Here is a 17290-nt window from a genome sequence, read left to right on the forward strand (position 1 = left end):
TCCCTCTCTTCCCCTCCCACTCCCTCTCTTTCCCCCTCACTCCCCCTCTGCCCCCCCACTCCCTCTCTTCCCCCCCCCATCCCTCTATTCCCCCCCACTCCCTCTCTTCACCCCCACAGCCCCTCTTCCCTCACTCCCTCTCTTCCCCCAACTCCCTCTCTTCCCCCCCCACTCCCTCTCTTCACCCCCATCCCCTTTCTTCCCCCAACTCCCTCTCTTCCCCCAACTCCCTCTCTTCCCCCCCACTCCCTCTCTTCCCCCCACTCCCTCTCTTCCCCCACTCCCCTCTTCCCCCCCACTCTCTCTCTTCCCCCCCACTCCCGCTCTTCCCCCCCACTCCCTCTCTTCCCCCCCACTCCCTCTCTTCACCCCCACTCCCTTTCTTCCCCCAACTCCCTCTCTTCCACCAACTCCCTCTCTTCCCCCAACTCCCTCTCTTCCCCCCACTCCCTCTCTTCCCCCACTCCCTCTCTTCCCCCCCACTCCCGCTCTTCCCCCCCACTCCCTCTCTACCCCCCCACTCCCGCTCTCCCCCCCCCACTCCCGCTCTTCCCCCTCACTCCCTCTCTACCCCCTCACTCCCTCTCTTCCCCCACTCCCTCTCTTCCCCCTCACTCCCTCTCTTCCCCCACTCCCTCTCTTCCCCCACTCCCTCACTTCCCCCTACTCCCCCTCTTCCTCCACTCCCTCTCTTCCCCCAACTCCCTCTCTTCCCCCCCACTCCCTCTCTTCACCCCCACTCCCTCTCTTCCCCCCACTCCCTCACTTCCCCCCCACTCCCTCTCTTCCCCCCACTCCCTCTCTCCGCCCCACTCCCTCTCTTCCCCCAACTCCCTCTCTTCCCCCAACTCCCACCCTTCCCCCCACTCCCTCTCTTCCCCCCCCACTCCCTCTCTTCCCCCCCACTCCCTCTTTACCCCCCACTCCCTCTCTTCCCCCCCACTCCCTCTCTTCCCCCCCACTCCCTCTCTTCCCCCCTACTCCCTCTCTTCCCCCACTCCCTCTCTTCACCCCTCACTCCCTCTCTCCCCACCCCCCAACACCTTCTCTTCCCCCCCTCCATCTGTCCATGCTTCCTCTCCCCACCCCATGACCCTGGTTCCTCTCCAACCAGCCCCCTACCTCCCGGTCCCTCTCCAAACCCGCTGCCCCCCATCAACACTGAGGAGGTGCCGCGCTGTCGGAGGGTCGGTGCCAAAGGAGATGCTGGCCTTCAGGTGAAATTTTAAACCGAGATCCCCATCTGCCTCCTTAGTGCGTGTAAAAGATCCCACGGCCACTATTTGGAAGAAGAGCAGGGGGAAGGTCTCCCCGGTGTCCTGGGGCCAATATTTACCCCTCAACCAACATCACTAAAAAAACATGATCTGGATCATTATCACATTGATGTTTGTGGGAGCTTGCTGTCCGAAAATTGGCCACCACGTTTCCTACATTACTACAGCGAACATACTTTTCGAAAAGTACTTAATTGGCTGTGAAAAGCTTTAGCCATCCTGGGAAGGTGAAGGCGCCAGGGAAATGCAAGTCTTTGTTTTGAAAGTTGCTGAAGTTGTCTCTGCAATACCGCCCTTTTCCCACCTGGTGGCGCCGCTGCTCAGTTTTAAATTTGGATGAGCAGCGCCATCTAATGGCTGAACCCCTTTAATACAGGAACAACAACAAAAAACAACTTGCATTTATATAGCGCCATTAATGCTGCAAAAAAGTGCCCAAATGCACATCAGGGTTTTGTAAATGAGTCAAAAGTTGATCCAGAGCCACCTAAGCAGATACTAGGGACTAAAAGCTTAGAGAATGAAGTTTTTAAGGGGCATCTTAAAGGAAGGGAGATAGAGGATTAGGATGAGAATTCCAGAGTTTAGGACCCCAGGCAGCTGAAGGCACGGCCGCCAATGTTGGAGCGATGGAAATCGGGGGATGCTCAAGGGGCTGAAAGGAGCGCAGAGATTTTGGAGGGTTGTTGGGGCTGGAAGAGGTTACAGAGATAGGGAGGGTTACAGAAGCTGGAGGAAGTTACAGAGATAGAGAGGGTTATAAGGGTTGGAAGAGTTTACAGAGATAGAGAGGGATATAGGGGGTTGGAAGAGGTTACAGAGATAGAGAGGGTTATAGGGCGTTGGAAGAGGTTACAGAGATAGGGAGGTTTGTATGGGCTGCAGGAGGTTAAAGGGATAGGGACGGTTGTAGGGGCTGGAGGAGGTTACAAAGATAGGGAGGGTTGCAGGGGCTGGAGGAGGTTATAGAGATAGGAAGGGTTATAGGGGTTGGAAGAGTTTACAGAGATAGGGAGGGTTGGAAGAGGTTACAGAGATAGGGAGGTTTGTAGGGCTGGAGGTGGTTAAAGGGATAGGGACAGTTGTAGGGGCTGGAGGAGGTTACAAGGATAGGAAGGGTTATACGGGGTTGGAAGAGGTTACAGAGTTTCTCCAGTGCATCTTGTAGATGGTACATACGGCTGCAAATGTACGTCGGTAGTGGAGAGAGTGAATATTTGTAAAAGGGGTGCCATCAAGCGGGCTGCTTTGTCCTGGATGGTGTCAAGCTTCTTGAGTGTTGTGGGAGCTACACTCATCCAGGGCAAGTGGAGAGTTTCCATCAGAGACTCCTGACTTGTGCATTGTAGATGGTGGACAGACTTTGGGGAGTCAGGAGGTGAGTTACTTGCCGCAGGATTCCCAGCCCCTGGCCTGCTCTTGTAGCCATGGTGTTTATATGGCCAGTCCAGTTCAGTTTCTGGGTGGAGAGAAGGCACCAATCTCTCCCCGATTCCAGGGGTGGAGGTCCTGTGGAAGAATTGACCTGAGCCACCAAAGGAGAGCAGCTGGTGACACAGGATGTTCATCCAGGGAGAGTCCCGAACCTCGTAATCCCACCCCCCGCACCCACCAAGCCAAAGTCACCAACTGCAGCTGCACTGGGAAACTCTCCAAGATCATGTTCTACACTGATGACAGTAAAGATCATGGAAGGCAGGGAACTTTTGTATAAACTTAATAGTGTCCAAAATATAATTGTAAGTACCAATACATTATTGAACTTATTCAGTGTAATAAATAAATGTCCCTAAACTACCAAATTGGTCAATTCCTTTTCCTGATATCATGTTGATTTGGACATTCTGAAATTATCATCTCAGACTCACTGATGACAAGTTGGTGACAAGGACTCACGGTCAGTGGGAAGTGATTCTGATTTCAATCCTGAACTATGATCTCCACAAGGAAGCACTGAACGGTCTCCTTATTTAAGAAAGGACGTAAATGCGTTGGAAGCAGTTCAGAGAAGGTTTACCAGACCAATACCTGGAATGGGTGGGTTGGACAGACTCGACGAGTAAGATCCTGCGGGGTCTTGACAGGGTGGATGTGGAGAGGATGTTTCCTCTTGTGGGAGAATCTAGAACTTGGGGCTCATGGTTTAAAAATAAGAGGTTGCCCATTTAAGACAGAAATTAGAAATTTCTCTCTGAGGGTTGTCTGGAGGATCAGAATCTCCTCCAACTGGGAAACATATGAAATTAAAAATCCAGACCCACAGACCTGTTTTGACTTCATTTTGAAGATATAAAATACAAAATTTTTATTTGGAACAATATACTTTCATAAAGTATTTGAAAAAACATTACAAGGCATTTCGAAATGGCCATCACAAAAAATGCAATCATATTCCACTTTTCCACACAGGACATGAGGTGTTTCAATGGAATCAATATTACAGACATTTCAATATGGTCATTACCGAGAGTCAGACAGTGCAAAGCTATTCACTTTATCGACATACATCATGTTAACACTCTGAGGTGCTTCAATACAATGATGATATATTTAGTATTCACTGTACACTTTCCGTACAGCCCGAGGGGTCTATACAATTCCCAGCCCCTCGGTGCACTGTAGCTGAAAGGTCTTAGACAGCGACCTTTCCCCATTGCGCCTTTGTGGCGGCTGCCCCCAAGCTCTAATACATCCCTCAGCACGTAGTCCACGGTGCCTCATTGTGGGGGGGGGGAGAGAGAGATGGGGGGAGGGCTGGCACCCGCAGGGCAGTGGTGGTGTTGGGGGGGGAAGTCTCCACAGCGCAGAGGGTTATACGTTCATATGTAACAATCATCCATTCTGGGCTGATTTTCCCCTCCCTGACACAGGCTCAGTGCTGGGGAAACTCAGTCGGTGCTGGACAGTCCCGTTCCCCAGAAGGTTTTGTTCTCCAGCCGCTCCATCCTGATGCTCAGGTGCTGTTGTCACAAGGCCCCGTGTTTCATCTGGACAGGTCACCTCTGTCAAAGGAACATCCTTAGATGCTTCATTACGATTGTTCGAGTGTCGATTCCTAGGAGAGAAAATCCAGCAGAGTTCAGGTGACATTAAAAGAATCCAACACTTTGGACAAGTGTGTAAAGGAGCCGTTCAGGAGCACAGACCGATTAAATTACACTCAACATCCTGGGTACCAATGACAGCTGGAAAGTGGGTCACAGGAGCTGCACGGTGATGGAGCACAGAGTGTAGAGGAGAGGAGGCTTATAGGGGAGGCAATGGTCAAGAGCTGGACACTCCACAGGAGCTGTGCTGACCGACAGAGGGAGGGCCAGAGGACAGAGTTAGAGAACCCTGCAATAGTCCCTCCTCCCACTGTGAGGGGTGTAGATGGGGACAGGCGGTGAGCACGGAGATGTGGATATTGAGTGAGTGAAGGGAATGCGAGATGGCCTTCCCTGTGACTGAATCATCTAATATCCGGGTTAAAGGGCGGTGGTTTGGAAAGTGTAGGAGGAGACTGAACAACAACAACTTGTATTTAAATAGAACCTTAAACAGAACATATCCTACGTGCTTATGCAACAAAATTTGACACTGAGCTACACAAGGGTTCAGGCAGTGAGGTAGGCTTTAAGGAGCAAATGGTGTCGTTGGGAGGTAAGGAAGAGAGACAGACACAGACAGGCAGAGGCTGAGGGAGGGAATTCCAGAGTTCGGTCCCAGGCAGCTAAAGGCTCAGCCACCAATGATGCAGCGATGGAAAATCTGGGATTCTGAAGACACCAGAATTGGAGGAGTGCAGAGATCTGAGGGTTGTGGGGCTGAAGGAGGTTACACATGGGGAGGAGTGAGGCCACAGAATGTTTGATAAAAGGATGAGAATGTTAAAATCGGTCTATCTCAGTCCTAAATAAATTCAAGGATGAACAGCAGCAGATTTACAATCAAACCCTTGTGGCACGGGGACCCCCCAAACAACAGGGGAGTGGGGGGAAGGGGGGGGAGATACCAAAGTGAGTGAGTGAGTGCGGAACTGTGTGAAGTGCTGTCTTTCAGCTGAGATGTTAAACTGCCTGCTCGGCTGTCTAGCAGCCTCCTGTGCAGTGAAGTGTTCGGGCTCAGCACGCCGAAATTATTCACCGAAAACCGGTTTCTGGTTGTCTGGGCTGTAGCTGGGCCGGCGGGGCACAGCTGCCGTTCTCTGTAGCCGGCAGAGCCCTGAAACTGGTCGGTGACCGCGCCTCAATCCAACCTTGTGGCCCAGTGGGTGCAGGAGGCCCGGTGTTCATCGGGAGGTTTCACCATTTTCCCGGGCTCGGTTGGTGTCGGTGACCCAATATAGTACCGCTGGGGGCTCTGCTCTTTCCAACAAGCCTGACCACGATCACACATGTGGTTTTGGAGGAAAAGACTTCAGACCACAGGCATGAAAAATCCCGTTATAAGGATTATAAGCCTTATAATATAAGCCTCCCCTGGTTTTGGCAGCGTTTGACGCCGCTTGTGCCCCACCAGCACCTTCCGATGCAGCAAAATGTCCAGACACGGGTCGCCAAATTTATTCACCGAAACCGCTCTCCGGTCTCTGGGCTCTAGCTCGGCCAGGCAATGTGCTGTGGGCAGCGCACAGCTACCGTTTTCCATAGCCGGCCAAGCCATAAGACCATAAGATGCAGGAGCAGAAATAGGCCATTCAGCCCATCGAGTCTGCTCTGCCACTCAATGAGATCATGGCTGATCTGATAATCCTCAACTCCACTTTCCTGCCTTTTCCCCATAACCCCCGATTCCCTTTCTGATTAAAAATCTATCTCAGCCTTAAATATACTTAACGACCCAGCCTCTACAGCCCTCTGCAGATTCACTACCCTCAGAGAAGAAATTCCTCCTCATCTCTGTATTAAATGGGCAACCCCTTGCTCTGAGATTATGCCCTCTGGTCCTAGACTCTCCCACAAGGGGAAACAACCTATCAGCATCTACCCTGTCAAGCCCCCGAAGAATCTTTAATGTTCAAATAAGGTCGTCTCTTATTCTTCTAAATTCCAATTTGTACAGGCCCAACCTACTCAACCTCTCCTCATAACAAAAGCCCCACAAGCAGCTGTTGACCATGTCTGGCCCGGAGCTATGGCCCAGAAAGCAGTACTCGGTCTCTGTGCCATCCCACAGCCGGGCAGAGAGCCAGCGACAGGGCACTCGCACCGGACTGCGCAGCTCGGTCTGCACTTGTACTCACCGCTTGAGTGAGCCAATCCGATCGTCCAGCCCGGAGTTATGGCCTGGAAAGCGGTACTCGGTCTCTGTTCAGCCCCATAGAGAGAGCCAGTGATGGGACATTGACACCGGGCTCTGCAGCTCCCAGAGCCCTTCCATCTGCTGTTTAAAGTGAACCAATCTGGCTTCCCACCCTGGAGTTATGGCCTGGAAAGTGGCACTCAGTCTCTGCGCTGTCCCAAGGCCGGGCAGAGAGCCAGCCACCAGGCACCGGTACCCAAGTCCACAGCTCACCGGGCACCAGTACCCAAGTCCACAGCTCACTGGGCACCTGTACCTAAGTCTGGAGCTCGCTGAACACCATTGATCCCAGGATTGAGCCTAGTGAACCTTTGTTACACTCGCTGATCACTCCATCACTCCATCAAGTCACATATAACCTGCCTTGGAGAAGCACGCCAAAACTATACACAGTCCTCCGGGTTTGGTTCTATCCATGCCCTATATAAATTGCAGTGAATCTTCCTTACTCTTCTACTCCAAACCCTTGCAATAAAGGCTAACATCCTATTTGCCTTCCAAATCATCCGCATGTTAACTTGGTGATTTGTGTATAAACCCCTCCAAATGTCTTTTACTGATCTCCTTCCTTGTAAAAATATTCTATTTTCCATTTTCCAAATGTTCACAATTCCCACATTATACTCCATCTGACTCCATTTTTGCCCAATTACTTCACCGGCCTATATCTCTTTGCAGCCTCTTTGTACCCTCCTCAGTTTACTTTCCCATTGAGCTTTGTATCATCAGCAAAATTGGACATATTACACTCTATCCCCTCACCTAAGTCATTGATCTAGATTGTGAATAACTGATGATTCAGCACCAGTTACATTGTGAGCCCTAATCTTGTGGAACAGCCTGTTGTGTGGCACCTGATCAAATTCCTTCTGAAATTCCAAATATATTCCTCATCCACTGGTTCCCCCAGAGGGATAATATTTGCTCCTTTTCAATCCATGGGGAATGTTCAGCAGCTACAGGATGACAAGCTGGAAGTGAATGAATAATGCTGCTCAATGATAGGGTGGATTGAAGCATCCTCACAGCTCAGTAAATGGATAGTTTTAGATGTCAGCAACATTTAAGAAAACATTATAAACTAAAAGCAGGATTAAAATGGAAACAATGAAACATTCTTCAACTCACCATTTTTGTCGCCTTTGGAATACGCAAACCACAATTCCAGAAAGCAAAACTCCAACAAAAAAAACAACAGGAACTCCAATTCCAAATCCAGGCCGTGCTCCTGTACAAAGTGCAGGACCTAGAGACAGAATGAAGACATTAACAGACTGGGACACACTAACAAAACTAACAGCAAAGGCCTTCAGCACCTAGTGTTTCAGAACCAACCCCAGTAAAAACAGATCCCTGGTTAATTCTAGTCCTGGAGGGATGTGGGAGGTTAGATAACAATAATCACACACACACCAGGCCACCCCACAGCTCCGTGCACGCACCCACTGTACCACAATGTGATCGATACATGCTTTCCAATAGAGATAACTGGGCACTGATCAGCAGCAACCTCCCTTTGATTAAAGCCAACAACCTGCTGAAACAGAGATGGGGAATTTCAAAAAATAACTTTTTTTTGGCTGGGAATGCCATGAGGTTGGATGGGTCACCTGTTTGCACCCAGATCAATATGATTCTCCACTGAATTCAATGTTGACGATTCTCTGGGTCACTCCCTCCCGAATGTATACCACTGTGCCCACACCTCTGTTGGGTCTGTCCTGCTGGTGGGACAGGACATGCCCAGAGATGGTGATAGAGGAGTCTGAGATGTAGGGCTGATTATGTGAGTATGACTATATCACACAGCTCTCCCAACTTGGACACTAGTCCCCAGGTGTTAGTGAAGGGACTTCGCAGAGTTGACGGGGCTGGGTGTGTCTTTGTTGTTTCCTGATTCGATAACTGGGTCACAACCAGTGATCCGTTCAGTTTTATTCTGTTTTTTCTGTCTCATGGTTTGATACAAACTGATTGAAGTGGCCGAGCAAGTCAGGGGACAGTTAAAAGTCAACCAGGTTACTGTGGGACTGGAGTCACATAGAGACCAGACTGGGTAAGGACGGCAGGTTTCCTTCCCTAAAGGGACATTCATGAACCAGTTGGGGTTTTACAACAATCCAACAGCTTCAGGGTCACTTTTATTGGAACTAACTTTATATTTCCAGATTTTAAATTTAAATTCATTATTAATTGAAGTTCCCCATAGAGGGTCTGAATTCACATTGTCTGGGTGATTAGTCCAGGCCTCTGGATCTCTTGTCTAGTAACATAATCACTGCACTACCAAACCCATAACTCAGAGATTAAATACAGAACACCTGAAACAGAAACCGCTCACCTCTTACAGAGAGATGGATGTGATCAGTGTGCTCCCAGTGTAACCCTGCACCTGTTCTCTTGTAAATCTGACACTGATCCTGGTTCTGGTCTGACTTCCTGAGGTCAGAGATTAGAACTGACCAGTTGCCTTGTTCCAGTTGATCGGTGAACAACTGACAGTGTAAAACAAAGGGAGATCCTCTAAAGGAGGTGCAGGATCAGAGGGACCTCGGTGCATATGTACATTGGTCATTGAAGATGACTGGGCATGTCCAGAGTGCAGTTAATAAAGCACATAGTATCTTAGGGTTTATTAATAGGGGCATTGAGCACAAGAGTAAGGAGGTCATGTTAAACAAATAAGACACTAGTTAGGCCTCATCTGGAGTACTGCGTCCAGTTCTGGGTGCCATACTTGCGGAAGGGTGGGAAGGCATTGGAGAGAGTACAGAGGAGATTCACAGGGATAATTCCCGGATGAAGAACTGGAGCTATGAGGATAGATTGGAGAGGTTGGGACTGATTTCCTTGGAGAAAAGAAGGCTGAGGGGAGACTTGATAGAGGAATTCGAGATCCTGAGGGGTAAGGACAGGGTAAATAGTGAGAAACTGTTCCCACCCAGGAGAACATCAAGAACTAGAGGGCACAGATACAAAATAATTGGCAAAAGGATTAAATGTGATGTGCGGAAAGATTTTTTCACCCAGAGGGTGGTTTGAGTCTGGAACAAACTCCCTGAGAGGGTGGTGGAGGCAGGTTCGATCCAGGTATTCTAAAGGGAATCAGATTGCTCCCTGAAAAGAGAGAATGTGCAAGGTTACAGGGATAAGGCAGTGGACTGAGACTAGGCAGATTGCTCTGTCAGAGAGCCAGTGCAGACACAATGGGCCAAATGTCCTCTTTCTGCATTGTAAAGATACTGTGATATCTGTACAGGTACATTATCCTGTACTCCCCCCCTCACACATTCTGTGAATCAGCTGCTGCTGTCAATATTAACTTTCAAAAGGAAATTGGATGAATTATTAAAGGGAAGGATAATTACAGGGAGAAAACAAAATTTGAAGAACTGATTTGGCCTTGCGAGTGATGAAGTCATTTCAGAAGCAGCTTGCTGCTGCAGGGAGAGATCATTTGTCTCTGGGTGAATGAATTTAAAAAGGGACAAAGTGTCTCTTCCTCAAACCCGTTTCTCGATCTTGTGATTAAAGTGATACAACCCCACCCTCTGCTGGCGGATGGACGCTACTACACAAGCGGAGGGGAAATCATCAGGGATTCAGCAAGAGAGCAGGTCAATCAAAAATGACAGGGAAAAGTGTGGTTCAGTGTCTTCAGAGGAAAGCTGTAACGTACAGGTCGGGTGAAGTAGAAATTAAGTTTTATTTTTGATTGGAAAATCAGGGGAGAGCGCCAGCGCAGTACCCCCACATCTGGAGTCACATCTCGACCAGACTGGGTAAGGATGGCAGGGTTTCCATCCCTAAAGAGACATCAATGAACCAATTGGGGTTTTACAACAATCCAACAGCTTCATGGTCACTTTTATTGCAACTAACTTCAAATTTCCAGATTTTTATTTAATAAACTCAATTTAAATTCTTTAAGTGCTATGTTGGCATTTGAACTCTCATTCTCCGGAGCCTTAGTCTGGTAAGAGAACCACAGCACTACCAAATCTTCCCCACATGGTACATTTGGTCACTTCACCCCACCCCTCCCCTCCTCCTCCAATACCGACCCTCCGACAGTGCAGCGCTCCCTCAGTACTGACCCTCCAACAGTGCAGCGCTCCCTCAGTACTGAGGCTCAGACAGTGCAGCGCTCCCTCAGTACTGAGCCTCAGACAGTGCAGCACTCCCTCAGTACTGAGCCTCAGACAGTGCAGCACTCCCACAGTACTGAGGCTCAGACAGTGCAGCGCTCCCTCAGTACTGAGCCTCAGACAGTGCAGCACTCCCTCAGTACTGAGCCTCAGACAGTGCAGCACTCCCACAGTAGGGATGTGGTGTTTTCTGGGAACACTAGGATTTACGCACTGAGTATTTACGGAGTGGGAATTGAGACAGTTAAACGGTTTTAACTGTTTTCTGTGTGGATCCAGGATCACACGGATTTACAGGACCAGTCGTGAACAGCAGCAGATTGTTGGAGAGGGAACCGCACAGACTCCAGTGTCTGAATGAGTGACTCCTGTTCCTGGGAACAAACTGAACACTGCAATGGGGAGGAAGGGACTGGAAGGGGCTCATTCTCACAGACTCATTCTATGGTGAAATATCACACAGCATTTCAAACCTTCCAATGTTACTACCTGTCTATCCAGCATGATCAAATGTAAGAGCTGAAAACACATGCAGCAGTTTAGAAACAGATTTACCTGGTACAGGTGTGCTTGGTACAGGTGTGTTCAGTACAGGTGTGTTCGGTACAGGTGTAATCGGTACAGGTGTGTTCGGTACAGGTGTGTTCGGTACAGGTGTACTCGGTACAGGTGTGTTCGGTACAGGTGTGTTCGGTACAGGTGTACTCGGTACAGGCGTACTCGGTACAGGTGTGTTCGGTACAGGTGTGTTCGGTACAGGTGTGTTCGGTACAGGTGTGTTCGGGACAGGTGGACTCGGTACAGGTGTGTTCAGTACAGGTGTGTTCAGTACAGGTGTGTTCGGTACAGGTGTGTTCGGTACAGGTGTACTCGGTACAGGTGTACTCGGTACAGGTGTGTTCGGTACAGGTGTACGAACTCGCTCTAAAGAAAACATCATGTGTTTAGTATTGCGTGTGAAACAAACTGCAGAAATGTTCAAAGACTCTAACAGGCTTTAGGGAAACACATCCTGGGAGGAACGAGACTCAGGTCAATATGATCGGAAAGGGTCGGGAGCATGGTCGGCAGAGTGAAAAATCCAACAGGATTGCATTAACTGTGGGGGGTAGAATGGAAGTTTTCCAGAGTTACCCTGAGCAGGATCATTCCCAGCAGCCTACATCCCCCTGTGGAGGGAATCCCCCCAGGATCCTGGGTCTACTGGGATACACTTTCACAGTAAGTGCACTGGGTCTTGTAAAGGCTGCCTGAGAGGTGTGATATGCCCCACCTCCTGCACCCCAAAATCTGGAGACAGATGGAGCTTTTTGCTGGAGAGTGAGTGCAGCTTGATAGCTCCATTAACTCCTTCCATCACCCAGTTTGACAGCTCTGTCCTTCAGGGCTCCATCAGCTTGGTCAGTGATGGTATTACTGACCCACCCTTGGTGATGGACAGTGTTGTCTCCACTCAGTACATTCAGTGTCCGAGCCACTCTCACTGCTTCCTCCAAGTGGTGTTCAACATGGAGGAGTACTGATTCATCAGCTGAGGGAGGGCAGTAGGTGATAATCAGCAGAAGGTTTCCAGGTCCATGTTTGACCTGAAGCTGTGAGACTTCATGGGGTTCAGAGTCAATGTTGAGGATTCCCGGGACTACTCCCTCCGGACTGTATACCACAACTCTGGTGGGTCTGTCCTGCCAGTGGGACAAAATATACCCAGGGACGGTGATAGAGGAGACTGGGATTAAGGGTTAATTCTGTGAGTATGACTCTGCCAGACAGCTCTCCCAACTTGGACACCAGTCCCCAGATGTTAGTGAGGGGACTTTGCAATGTCGACTGGACTGGATTTGTCTGTATTGTTTCCTGTTTCGATGCCTGGGATGAAGCCAGTGATGATTTAGTTTTATTCTATTATTTCTTTCCAATGGTTTGATATCAATTCATTTTGATCTGCCCTCTGACCTCCTCGGCCAGCTTAACCAACCAGGTTACTGTGGGACTGGAGTCACGGAGACCAGACTGGGTAAGGACAGCAGGTTTCCTTCCCTAAAGGGACATTCGTCAACCAGTTGGGGTTTTACAACAATCCAACAGCTTCATGGTCACTTTTATTGCAACTAACTTTATATTTCCAGATTTTTATTTAATAAACTGAATTTAAATTCTGGAAGTGCCATGCTGGGATTTGAACTCTCATCCTCTGGATTGTTAGTCCAGGCCTCTGTATTACTAGTCTAGTAACATAACCACTGAATTACCGAACCCATACAGAGATTAAATACAGAATGTCTGAAACAGAAACCTCTCACCTGTTACAGAAAGATGGATGATATCAGTTTGCTCCCTTACAAAAGCTGCAGCTATTCTCTTGTAGATGTGACATATATACTGGTTCTGGTCTGTCTCCTTGAGGTCAGAGATCAGAACTGACCAATTGCCTTGTCCCAGTTGATCTTTGAACAGGTTTGTTCTGTTTCTGAATCGTGGATCTTGTTCTGTCAAATCGTCGTTCCCAGCGATGAACTTGTGTAAAATTTCACTCTTGGCTGTATCCCAGACTGCCAGTAAATCTGAGACTGGGACATTCCCTTTGTAGGTACAGGGCAGCACAACCTGCTCCCCAAGGAACCCAGAAACTGGGACAGACGAGTCACCTGGAAAAGATTGAAAGTATTTATCCACAGATATAACCTCCCTGCTGGTACATTACATCCCAAGCTTCACATGGTTACACTGCGATGCTCGATTTACAAGAAACACTGATCAGTAACTCACTGCTTTCATTTCTGTGAGAAGGTTAAAGCTCAGGCATTAAGGGCCTTCAACTAAACGCAGCTTGTGCTGGAGATTTGTAAGCACAGAGCAGCTGGACAGCACTTTGAATCACATGTTTTTCATTCGTACACATGCTGGGAGAACACATCAGGATATTGGTCACCTCCCCTTGGGAGAAAAATCACAGACTGGGGGTGCACAATGTGAGGTGGAACTCAGGAACAGAAAACTGACCCTGAAATGTGAGATTGGAATCCCAAGTCCTGATGACTCTACTCCCCATGTTCTTGGACATTCCCAGTTCTATTTGATCCCAGGAATGTCACAGACTCCTGATCCCAGTGCTGAGGACCCTATCCCAGTCCCAGGGGATCCCAGTCACCCATCCCAGTGTCACCGAGTGTTGCTCAGTGAACAAATCCCATTGTTCACATCACAGGGGTTAATCTGAAGACATTAACTGCCTTCCTTTCAGCTCTCATGATCATTATTTAATGAATAAACTATAGTTTTGGAGAAAGAAATCTGAATGAACATTCCAAATCATTTCAAAATGGTCATTACGCATAGAGCAATGAAATTAATATTTGACATAATGTTCCACTTGAGATACCTCAATCCCACTGTGATACAACTCTGTCACCCCCTCCAGTCCCTGCAAACCTCCCGATCTCTGTAACCTCCTCCAGTCCCTACAACCCTCCCGATCTCTGTAACCTCCTCGAAACCCATACAACCCTCCCTATCTCTGTAACCTCCTCCGGCTCTAGAACCTACCCTATCTCTGTAACCTCCTCCAGCCCCTACAACCCTCCCTATCTCTGTAACCTCCTCGTCCCGACAAACCCTCGCTATCTCTGTAACAACCTCCGACCCCTATGACCCTCCCAACTCTGTAACCTCCACAAGTGCCTACAACACTCCCTATCTCTGTAACAGCCTCCGACCCCTACAACCCTCCCCATCTCTGTAAGCTCCTCCAGCCCCTACAACCCTCCCCATCTCTGTAACCTCCTCCAGTCCCTACAACCGTCACTATCTCTGTAAACTCCTCCAGTCCCTACAACGCTCCCAATCTCGGTAACCTGCTCCAGTCCGTACAACCCTCCCTATCTCCGTAAACTCCGCCGCCCCTACAACCCTCCCTATCTCTGTAACCTCCTCCAGCCCCTACAACACTCCCTATCTCTGTAACCTCCTCCAGCCCCTACAGCCTTCCCTATCACTGTAACCTCCGCCGCCCCGACAACCTTCCCCATCTCTGTAACCTCCGCTGCCCCTACAACCCTCCCTATCTCTGTTACCTCCTCCAGTCCCTACAACCTTCCCTATCTCTGTAACCTCCTCCAGCCCCTACAACATTCCCAATCTCTGTAACCTCCTCCAGACCCTACAACCCTCCCTATCTATGTAACCCCCTAGAGCCCCTACAACCCTACCTATCTCTGAAAACTCCTCCAGTCCATACAGCTATCACTATCTCTGAACCCTCCTCCAATCCCTACAACCTTCCCTATCTCTGTAACCTCCTCCAGTCCCTTCAACCCTCGCTATCTCTGTAACAACCTCCGACCCCTACGAACCAAAGAACTCTGTAGCCTCCTCCAGTCCCTACAACCCAACCTATCTCTGTAACAACCTCCGACCACTACAACCCTCCCTATCTCTGTAAACACCTCCAGTGCCTACAACCCTCCCTATCTCTGTAAACTCCTCCAGTGCCTACAACCCTCACTATCCCTATAACCTCCTCCAGTCCCTACAACCCTCTCTATCTCTGTAACCACCTCCAGCCCCTTCAAACCACACTATCTCTGTAACCTCCTCCAGCCCCTACAACCCTCCCTATCTCTGTAACCTCCTCCAGTCCCTACAACCATCCCTATCTCAATAACAACCTCTGACCCCTACAACCCTCGCCATCTCTATAACCTCCTCCAGTCTCTACAACCCTCCCTATCTCTGTAACCAACTCCAGCCCCTACAACCCTCACTATTTCTGTAACCTCCTCCAGTCCCTACAACCCTCCCTATCTCTGTAACATCCTCCAGCCCCTACAACACTCCCTATCTCTGTAACCTCCTCCAGTCCCTACAACCCTCCCTATATCAATAACAACCTCCGACCCCTAGAACCCTCCCCATCTCTGTAACATCCTCCAGCCCCTACAAACCTCCCTATCTCTGTAACCTCCTCAAGCCGCTACAACCCTCCCTATCTCTGTAACCTCCTCCAGCCCCTACAACCCTCCCTATATCTGTACCAACCTCCGACCCGTACAACACTCCTAACTCTGTAACCTCCTGCAGAACCTTCAACCCTCCCTATCTATGAAACCTCCTCCAGTCTCTACAACCCTCCCTATCTCTGAAACCTCCTCCAGCCCCTGCAACCCTCCCTATCTCAATAACCTCCTTCAGTCCATACAACTCTCCCAATCTCTGTAAACTATTCCAGTACCTGCAACCCTCCCTATCGCTGTACCAACCTCCGACCCCTACAACCCTCCCAATTCTGTAACCTCCTTTAGTCCCTACAACCCTCCCAATCTCTATAACAACCTCCGACACCTACAACCCTCCCCATATCTGTAAACTCCTCCAGACCCTACAACACTCCCTATCTCTGTAACCTCCTCAAGCCCCTAAAACCCTTCCTATCTCCGTAACATCCTCCAGCCCCTAAAACCCTCCCTATCTCTGTAACCTCCTCCAGTCCCTACAACCCTCGCTATCTCTGTAACCTCCTCCAGCCCCTACAACTTTCCCTATCTCCATAATCTCCTCCAGTCCCTACAACCCTCTCTATCTCTGTAACCTCCTCCAGACCCTACAACCCTCCCTATCTCTGTCACCTCCTCCAGGCCATACAACCCTCCCTATCTCTGTAACCTCCTCCAGAACCTTCAACCCTCCCTATCTCTGTAACCTCCTCCAGACGCTACAACCATCCTATTCTGTGTAACCTCCTGCAGCCCCTACAACCCTCGCTATCTCTATAACCTCCTTCATTCCCGACATCCCTCCATATCTCTGTAACCTCCTCCACTACCTACAACCCTCCCTATCTCTGTAATCTCCTCCAGCCATTAAAACCTTCGCTATTTCTGTACCTTCCACCGGTCCCTACAACACTCACTATTTCTGTAAACTCCTCCTGTCCCAACAACCCTCCCTATCTCTGTAACATCCTCAATTCCCTACAAACCTCCCTATCTATGTAACCTCATCCTGTCCCTACAACCCTTACTATCTCTGCAACCTCCTCCAGTCCCGACAACCCGCTCCATCGCTATAAACTTCTCCAATCCCTACAACTCTCCCTATCTCTGTAACCACCTCCAGTCCATACCACAACTATCTATGTACCCTCCTCCAGTCGCTACAACCCTCCCTATCTCTGTAACATCCTCCAGCCCCTATAACACTCCCTATCTCTGTAACCTCCACCAGTCCCTACAACCCTCCCTATCTCTGTACCCTCCTCTTGTCCCGACAACCTCACTATCTCTGTAACCTCCTCCAGTCCCTACAGCCCTCGCTATCTCTATAACCTGATCCAGTCCCTACAAGTCTCCCTATCTCAGTAAACTCCTCCAGTCCCCAGAACTATTCCTATCTCTGTAACCTGCTCCAGCCACTACAACACTTCGTATCTCTGTAACCTCCTCCATTCCCTACAACACTCCCTATCTCTGTAACCTCCTCCAGACACTACAACCCTCCCAATCTCTGTAACCTCCTCCAGTGCCTACAATCCTCCCTATCTCTGTAACCTCCTCCACTCCCTACAACCGCCCCTATCTCTGTTACAAC

The sequence above is a fragment of the Cetorhinus maximus genome, unplaced genomic scaffold (assembly GCF_964194155.1).
Source record: "Cetorhinus maximus unplaced genomic scaffold, sCetMax3.hap1.1 HAP1_SCAFFOLD_839, whole genome shotgun sequence".
NCBI classification, from domain to species: domain Eukaryota; kingdom Metazoa; phylum Chordata; class Chondrichthyes; order Lamniformes; family Cetorhinidae; genus Cetorhinus; species Cetorhinus maximus.